The 8,974-nt window shown below is 37.7% G+C and overlaps 1 long non-coding RNA gene across 1 annotated transcript; it reads right to left on the reverse strand.

The window, feature by feature from the left end:
- Nucleotides 1-2,961: 2,961 nt before the first annotated feature.
- Nucleotides 2,962-5,062, reverse strand: LOC120751895 (uncharacterized). The gene is made up of 3 exons (XR_005700550.2): nucleotides 4,974-5,062; nucleotides 4,384-4,524; nucleotides 2,962-3,199 (listed from the first exon to the last, which is right to left on the reverse strand). It is a non-coding gene; the product is annotated as an uncharacterized LOC120751895 (long non-coding RNA).
- Nucleotides 5,063-8,974: the final 3,912 nt, after the last annotated feature.

Here is an 8,974-nt window from a genome sequence, read left to right on the forward strand (position 1 = left end):
TATTTTCCTGATTACTACTGAGTCCATCCATAAGAGGGCAGTGATATATACCTACAACACATCAATCATTCCCCTGAGTCCTGGATGGGACCAGGATGAATACAGTTAAAAGTTTGCCCAGAAATATGCAGAAGCAGCAAGAACCAGCATGAGGCTGTTGGCACCACCCCTGCCCACCTTCCACTTGCTGGCCTGCATGACTAACCTTCATTTAAAACAGGATCCCTTGGGAACCACTGTCAACGCACAGTTGGAGCACAGCCTGTACTCACAACTCTGGCTCTGTGGCCAGGTGTCCTAATTCCTCTGCTGCTAGGCTCCTATGGACTGACGCAAATTACATTATTAATGCCTGGCTATAGCTGCTGGAAGCCATGAACCAGGTTTATTAGGCAGCTAAATGCACCACCTTGGAGAAGAATTTATACTTTACCTTTCACAGTACCTTAATACCCTGCAGTATTTATCCCTTTGGTGGTGAATTACACTGCATGAAGAAGGCAATCAGACCATAAAACCTGTATATATTCTAATAGATTAACAGAGAAAGGAAATTGCAATTGCTCACACCTGCTGTATACATTTTTCCAGATGCTCAGAAAGAATGGTGATTATGTTTTGTTTTCTCACTTTCAAAAGATAAATAAGAATATCATCTATTAAGCTTCAAGAGTAGATCAACCAGCCTTCTATTCTCAGGTGAATTCCAAAATAGCAGTATTAAAAGGGCCGAAAGCACACCTAGCAATATGTGCTGCAAAACTCCCAGTACACTAGAAGTGCAGTAAATAAATGATCATAACAATAAAGCTGTCTTGCATGTAAATAACAGTTCACCTTGATGTTTAAATTTAGTAAACAATATTTCCCACTGTATATCACTGTTGATGCACCTACGATAAGGCCAAGTCATGAAGTGTTGTTCTGATGATCTTAACATCATGGTGCAAGGAATGGGACATAAAAACTAAGTAAGGACAATTTAGGAAACTGAAAGAAATAAAAGTATACCCCTGGGAAATTAAAACAACACAAAGTAAGTTTTGACAAGTAAGTATGACAGTTCACAGAAGACTCAAGGTAATCTATTAGATGTTTTAAAAATTACATAGAAAGGATAACTGGCATCACCCAATTTTAGGCACATCACAAGCAAGATTCTCACCATATCCAGCAGAGAGGGAGAAGTTCTTTCACTGGCCAATCAGGACTCTCTTAACTCAGGGGGTTTTGGTTGCCTTGTCCAGGGTCTCACTCTCTGCTACCTTCAGAGAAAGCTTTGGTAGCCTTGTTGGCTGATATTGTGGCTGAGGCCACAGGATTCAACACCTGGCTGCCTCAGATACCATGAATGCTTGTCCTAAGCATTTAATGCAGGCAAAAAATGTCCTTTCTTCCCTATCTGATACTGCATTAATTGGACAGTCTTTATTCATACATTATTTCTCAAATAAAAGGTTTTGAAATTAACTTTGCTGGTTTTGTTTGGTTGGGTTTGTTTTTTTTTTTATGAAGTTCAATGTAGTTTATACATACCCAGTGCAAAAAAACAGTCTAGTAATATGAAAAGCAGAATGAAATAAGTCCGTAAAAGGTAGTTACATTTTCCCCTGACATTGTAGCCTACAGGATCCTAGGTGGTCACTGCTTCCCATCAGGCAGCTTAAGAAACTTCAGACACTTTCTAGAAAAAAGAAGACAAAGTCTGAGGTCTATTTTTTTTTTTTTTTTTTAATAGCTAGATAATTTCCACACATGTGTTTTACTCATTATTTTTCAGAAATTTTTCATTTGGTTATAGCTCTTCTTACTGAAATTCCATTTTCTGCCTTCTTCCAAAGATTTGGTGTAATTGTTTTATTTGGCACATTGAAAAACCCTGATGGAGATAGGACAAGGTAGTCTTAAAGTGTTGAAGTTGGCTGCTCTGGAGTGTCCTAGGCTGCCTGCTCCACTGAGGCTGAGCACACAGCTCTAACCCATGTCTCCCAGACCATCACAAACATTACTATCTAAAACCCAAATGCTCATTCCTCTAATCTTTGGAAATACATGGAACCAAATGCATAGAATAATGTTCAGGTTTGTAGTTTAAACTATAAACACAGTTAGAGAAACAAAATGTGCTGCCACCAAAAACATGCAGCCAAAAGGGAAAGAGAAGGAAACTGGAAAAGTCAAGAGTACCAGAGTGGACAGCACATTGCACAAAAGCAGTAACAATACAATCTCTCTCCTTCCCCTCCTGCTTTACAGCTGGGTTAGGTTACTTTTTTACTTACACAGGCTCACTTTCTAGAGTTCTGTACTCCTGTGGGAATACCAAAATGCAGCAAAACAAAACAGATGCTCAAGTAATGGCCTAAGCAGGTTAAAATTACAGTTAAGGGTTTCTATACTCTTTAGAGCAAGGACAGATTGATCTCTTTAGAGCAGGGTTGACCAGAACCACAGGCCCTGATATTCCCTTCTGAGCACTACTCAGTCTGGCTCATTTGTAGTTCAATCCTGCCCAAACCAGCTGTATTTTCTGGATGTCACCTTCTGCGAAATGTCACTTAAACCTGTACAGCATCATCCCTACCCCTTCTACTCTTCATGTCCATTCCCTTATCAGTCATACACTCTTCACTTACTCATAACAATGTGGTTTGGAAAAACATTTTTTCTTATTTGGTATTTTTCCAACTCTGTGTCATTCTTATTCTGCTAATACTTGCTCCAAAGAAGAATATTCAGCATAATGTATAGTGTGTATCCAGCAGAAGCCCAAAGAAGAATATTCAGCATAATGTATAGTGTGTATCCAGCAGAAGCCCAAAGAAGAATATTCAGCATAATGTATAGTGTGTATCCAGCAGAAGCTGCTATGTAGTCTTCTTTGTTAAAGAGACAACAGCAGCTAAAGACAAAACTGCAGCTAAAACTGTTATTCCTGAACTTAGGTAAGTAAAACAAGAGTTTTCATCACCAGCTTATCATCATTCTTGCAAGGAACACTAATTTCTTGTTTAGTTATCAACCAATACCAGTTTGATTGCCTGGTTTTGCATATAAATGCAGCTAATGTAGATGTTCTGAGGTTTTCATCCATTCTCTAGGACATTCTTCTTTCTCTTCCAAGACATCCTCTTTTTGTCTTTTCACACTGCTCCAATTAGGAATGCTTTTTCTTAATTCTATATTTTCTTTATTGTATCTAGATAAAAAAAAAAAAAAAAAAAAAAAAAAAAAAAAAGGCCCTGTAAGCCTGAAAACCTACACTAGCACCGAACTGAAGAAGAAAGCTTTTAAAATGTTTCTACATTTTCTTTCAAGACAGAAGCAAGATTACAATGTTTTTCTTGGCATGCCTTTTTCTCTTTGAAATACAGAGACAATTCTTGATATGTTCCTGTTTTCCTTGTATTTTATTTTAACAAGATATGTCCTTTGGGAATGCATCATGAGTCCCTTTTCATAGGCTAGCTCTGTCACCTAACTGTGGCATTTCTCCAGTGCCAAGTATGTAATGTATATTTTTGTTAAATGTTAAGTGAGGTTCAGAAATTTTCACAGACCTACACAAGTGTCACAGACTTTGACACCAGAAGTGATATCTAGTGGTAACCCCAGAACAAAAAACAAAAAACAAAAAACAAAAAAACAAAAAACAAAAAAAAAAAAAAAAAAAAAAAAAAAAAAAAAACAAAACAAAAAAAAAAAAGTGGTTTTTGGAGGAAATACAGGTAAAGAAGTGTTGGAGCTGGTGAAATAACATGAAAACCTTCTTGAAACACTCACTGAATACAATACTTAACTTCTCAGTTACAAGTTGTTCAGAAATGTCACAAGTCATCCCAACACCCTGTTCTAACACAAAGCCACAAAAAACAGTTTCAAAAACTTGACTGACAGGAGAGAAAGGAATGTGGACACGTATGGGAGCAGAAAAATGTGTTGATAAAGATGGGTGCATGTGATCAGAAAAAAGTAACAATGTGACCTTAAAAAGGCAACTTAAAAAATCTGTCCCCTAGATGTCACAGTATCATGATTTTTAAGCTGATATCAGGATCCTTTAAAGGGCCAAACTGTTAGCCTTACAGTGACTGGGATGCCTGTACTGAATACATATCACAAATGGTGAGCAGTCCATGCAATCCATTGGTCAAATACAACTGCAATGACTGCTCCAAGGCTCTCTAAAGCTTAAATGTGTTCAGGGCTACTGGCCAAAAGGAGAAACAAAGAGCTATGTAGGCTGTTTGGAACAAATCGTTACACTAGTCCTCACAGATCCTTTCAGTGGTGGATACTGTTTCCAGGCTAAAATTTTTCAAATGTCTAAAAAAAAAAAAAAAATCAAAATAAAATTAGTGTGAACTAGTGAAAAATTAAAACCTTGTCAGGGATACTTCAGAACATTCAATGAATGTGACAGGCAAACCATTCATTCAGCTTGCTGGCAGCTTATGTTCAAATCCATTGTTGACACTCTTCTATTTTTCCACAGTACTTGAGGACCCCCTGAACAAAAAAGACCTGAAAAAACAACCAAAAAAAAATTTACTTCACGAATGGTTATGGTCTCCATTTGTAGTTTCAAACAATTCCATTTCTCTTTTCTTCTTTTATTGCTTGATGCAAATATAGCACAGAGTACTATAATGCAAAACTATATTCTCAGTTTCCCTTTGATACAGCCTCCTAGACATCCACAGCACATGTAATTCATGTGAGTTTTCTTGCCTGTCAGTTCCAATTCCAGACTGTCTAGGATTTTGAAATATTTATTAGAGAATTGTATCATCCTATTGCATCCCTCCCAAGCCTAATCTTCATTTCCTTTTTTTTTCCCCCACATTTCTTCCCCAAAAATAAACAAAAATTAATAGTTATTTTTGCTATTCATGGAGAGGATGAATTCTAGAGTTATATGCTATAGCAGGTAACAGAAAAACTATCCTTCTTCTTGTGCAAGCCATACATACATTATGCTAAATTTAGTGTAGAGAAAGCAAACCTCCCAAGTTCTTGGCAACCTAATTCCATCACTGCTTGCAAATGAAATCAGATGAATGGTGGTAGGAAGGCTGAGAAGAAGAGGCGGTTTTAAATTACTTACACTTGGTAATTCATTGCAGAAATTAAGCCTAATTGATACAGCTGCTTCATGGCTGTGAAGATGTTTCACATGGCCAGCACTCCCCTTTTGACAGCAGGTGGGGTTTTGGATAAACAGCATCAGGAAGCAGTTAGCAAAAGACAAAAGAAACACTCTTGGAAAAACTATGTTGGAATCCAGCTGACATGTTTTCTAGACAGCTCAGCTCCTAAGAGACACACAGATTATTTCATTTCAAAAGCAATATCCAACTGGGGAAAAATCCCAAAGACAAAAAAAACTAGATGGCAGTTATCCTTGGTTAAAAGGGCTTGAGTTACTCGAATACTTGTGTGATACATATTAGCCACTGCTTCAGCTTTAGCACCTGAATTTGAAGACCCAGTATTAGACTTCATCCTGAAAAAGAATGAAAGAATGGAGAGGACAGATAGCCCACAGAAATACTGCTTCCAATGTGAGCTCCTCCTGGGAGCACTCTAACCTGGGTCCTGCCATCCCTCTCACCACTGTATTGCAGAGAGTCAGCAATGCAAGTGTTCAAGGGCAAGATTCAGCTGCTGTGAGAACCACTCCTGGATGGGTGCAGCTCTAACACCTGTTTTTAATCTGCACGGTTACTTCCAGTGCATCCCTGTTCCTAAGGGATTCAGAGGTTTGGGACCCCCAAGACATATTTAAAAGGCTGGCTGTAGAGAGAGACAGGATGTGGAAAAACAGACAGTAGCTTCATTGTGCAGGTACAGCATGAGTATCCATCTCCAAAGAAAAGCTCTGCAGAAAACAGGCCTTTCTCAGACCAGTTTCAGATTTCTGCATGAGTTTTGTAACACATGATATAAAAATTCATGCTGAAACCAAACTAATGTTGTCTAATAAGAAAATCACACCATGAATATCCGTCTGGGAGATGTATATCCCAGAGAATCTCCATCCACAAGATTACATTGAAACCAGTCTGAATGTTCTCTGGAAGATGTGTATTTCAGGAGATTTTACCAAAACCAGCTTGAATATTCTATAGGAGGTGTATATTTCAGGAGATTTTACCAGAAACAGCCTGAATAGTCTCTAGGAGGTGTGTATTTCAGGAGATGTTACCGGAACCAATATGAATATTCATCTGATCTTTACTGGAACCAATATAAATATTCATCTAGCAGGACTGCATCCCAAAGAAACTTTACGACAAAGAGAGAGACATGTCTCAACATGTAAGTCAAGACCACCGAAAAGAAGGGACCCCTCAAAAGGGATTGAGAGGGTATAAAAGGAACACTCTAATAACTGTATTTCGTGAAACAGGGTAGAGTGGTGCCAGAGAGCCCTTCCCTGTCTCACCCGGTACTGTTTGCCTGGCACAGTACTGAACTAATTTTTACTTGTGGCTTTTTACAGTTGTATTTTTACTATGGAATAAATTCTTTATATTAATCAAATTGGCTATCCATTTATAACAGTTTCCACTGGAATTATCCCCAGCACAAAGCTCACCATCTTCTACTCTGAATGTAAGCCACACACATGCATACAAAACCACATACAGATAATATAACTATTTTAAAAGAGGTTAAAAATAAAGACAGCACAAAAGTCCTCTTTAGAATGAATGGGAGAGAGAAAACCATATCTAGCAGATGACAATTCCACCAGTTAATGCAGTTCTGGAAGACATTCAACCCTGTGATGTGCAGCATATGAGAATCAAAACAAAACTTACATAACATTGCATTACATTGACATAGTTTTCTAGGTAGAGGCACTGGCTGGAACTCATATAAACATATCAATGGAAAAATAATATCTCATCCACATGTACAAGATTTACCAAATAAGAAGTATCACAGCACTTGGCAATTATTATAACATGCACTTAATAAAGTGTAGCTATGAAAAACAATATCCAGTGTTTCCTAATAGGAAATAGCTAATATGGGTAAAAGTGGGTTTTATTCAATTGTCTCCTGCCTTACAAGGAAACAATCTTATTCTTATGCACAAGGAAACAATTCTTATTCTTATACACAACACACCCCACACAAGTCTAGGCTTGGTAGCACTTCATATTCTGATTTTGATGCAACACCAGGACAATATTTCACATTGTCTCAATACTTACTTTGCTCCATGTAAAGGTATTTTGGAAGCTTTTAAATCTCAACCTCCCAAACAGAAACCTTAATTGACATTTCAGCTATTAAGACTATTTTGAAAGAGTTATGGTGCAGCTCTTATCCTGCTAAGCAAAAATTCAAAACACCAAAACTGCATGTTAAACATTACGAAACAGAAAGTAAGGGTCACCACCAGCCTCATCTGTAAGCATGCATAAGTATTTTTGATTTTGATAAGCAAGAACTAAGCAAAACCTAACCATGAAATTTGTCAGCAAAATGTATAGTTGCACAACACCTTGGAAAATGACATAAATAAACCCAGCCTTTGCTGAGAATTTAGAAGCACTGCTTCCATTATATTTCAGGAATCTGTATACTTTTTAAAAAGAGTTTTCAATCAGATCTTAGTGACTTCAACATAAACCCTTGATAAAGGGTTGAGCAGAGTATTTTTCTCCTATTTTCATATTTTTCCTCATGAGGTAAAACAAAAGGCATGAAATTATTCCAGACACCTTGACCCAAATAGATAAAAAGAAGGAACTGAAGGAGTGCCTGATATTACAATAGATGCAATGTAAAATAAATTTTATTTCCCCAACCTTTGATTGCTCCTATTCAATCCAGATACCTACACTTTTTCTTGGCCCTTTTGCTACCACAATAATCTGCTCAAAGAATTCTCTCAAGCAGTGTCTATACTGTGGGAACCAGCAGTGTTTTGTAAATCTCAGGCATGCATATCTGACATGCCTTGTCTTGACCTGGGGTGTATCAAGACCCAGGGCTACTTGTTGGCATCCATCTTACAAGGAAGGAAAAGTGTACAAATTGCTCTCTCTTCATTTTTCATTCTGCTATAAGAAGAGAATGCAGGCAGGCAGAATGGGGGCGGGGCATTGCAATGTGATCCAGTAGGTGATCCCATTTAGACCTTGTAAGAAACTGTAAAAGGAAATAAATAATAAAATTAATCCTTAATAGTGGTGCTTAGCCATCATTTTTCACGTCTTTAAAGGACTAATCACTCTACAAAATTTACAGGCAAAAACATAGTTTCTGTCCACATTACCTTTTTATGAGAGTACATAGTGATAGGACAAGAGGGAATGGCTTTGAACTGAAAAAGGATGTGTTTAGACTGGATAGTAAGAAGAAATTCTTTACTGTGAGGGTGGTGAAGCAGTGCAACAGATTGCACAGAGAAGTTGTGGATGCGCGTCCCTGGAATTGTTCTAGGCCAGGTTGGATGGGGCTCTGAGCAACCCAGTCTAATGGAATATATCCCTGCCCATGGCTGTGGGGCTGGAACTAGATAATCTATCCCTTCCAACACAAAATATTCTATGATTCTGACACCTTTATTAGCAATTAAATAATTCCTAAGTTGCAAAATTACTGAAAAAAAATGAAAAGAGACTCACAAATACAGTTACGTGAAATGAGATAGCAGAAATCTCAACTTCAATACCTGCAACATTAGGCTGAACAACTATGAGGAACAATGGCATGATGGTGGCTCTGAGACAACAGCTTCTGTGTCTGGACCAGCCACAAGACTGCACCAGGAAGAATCATGAGGAACATTCTCACACTGACTTTGGTAATCACTGAGACTTATCACAGCAAAATATTATTAGAACTGCATGATCATAAATGAAGTTTTCATAAGCATTTAGGCAATTACATTCCATCTAATTCTTAAAATTGGCTAGATTACAACCAAAGATACTATCCTTATTTCAAGACA

This window comes from Hirundo rustica, chromosome 4, assembly GCF_015227805.2.
Source record: "Hirundo rustica isolate bHirRus1 chromosome 4, bHirRus1.pri.v3, whole genome shotgun sequence".
Taxonomy (NCBI): domain Eukaryota; kingdom Metazoa; phylum Chordata; class Aves; order Passeriformes; family Hirundinidae; genus Hirundo; species Hirundo rustica.